Raw genomic sequence first — 333 nt, 5'->3', positions numbered from 1 at the left:
TTGGATCATGATGGCCCGGTCTATAGTAACTTCGGACCGGTTGCTAGTGGGAATGATTGAGCGTTGAATAAATTCCAACCATCCTCTAGCCACGGGCTTGAGGTCATGCCTTCTCAATTAAACCGACTTTCCTCTTGAATCTCTCTTCCATTGGGCGCCCTCTTCACAGATGTCTATGAGGACTTGGTCCAACCTTTGATCAAAGTTCACCCTTCTAGTGTAAGGGTGTTCATCTCCTTGCATCATGGGCAAGTTTAATGCCAACCTTACATTTTCCGGACTAAAATCCAAGTATTTCCCCCGAACCATAGTAAGCCAATTCTTTGGGTCCGG

This window comes from Arachis duranensis, chromosome 10, assembly GCF_000817695.3.
Source record: "Arachis duranensis cultivar V14167 chromosome 10, aradu.V14167.gnm2.J7QH, whole genome shotgun sequence".
Taxonomy (NCBI): Eukaryota; Viridiplantae; Streptophyta; class Magnoliopsida; order Fabales; family Fabaceae; genus Arachis; species Arachis duranensis.
This window is presented reverse-complemented; position numbering follows the sequence as displayed.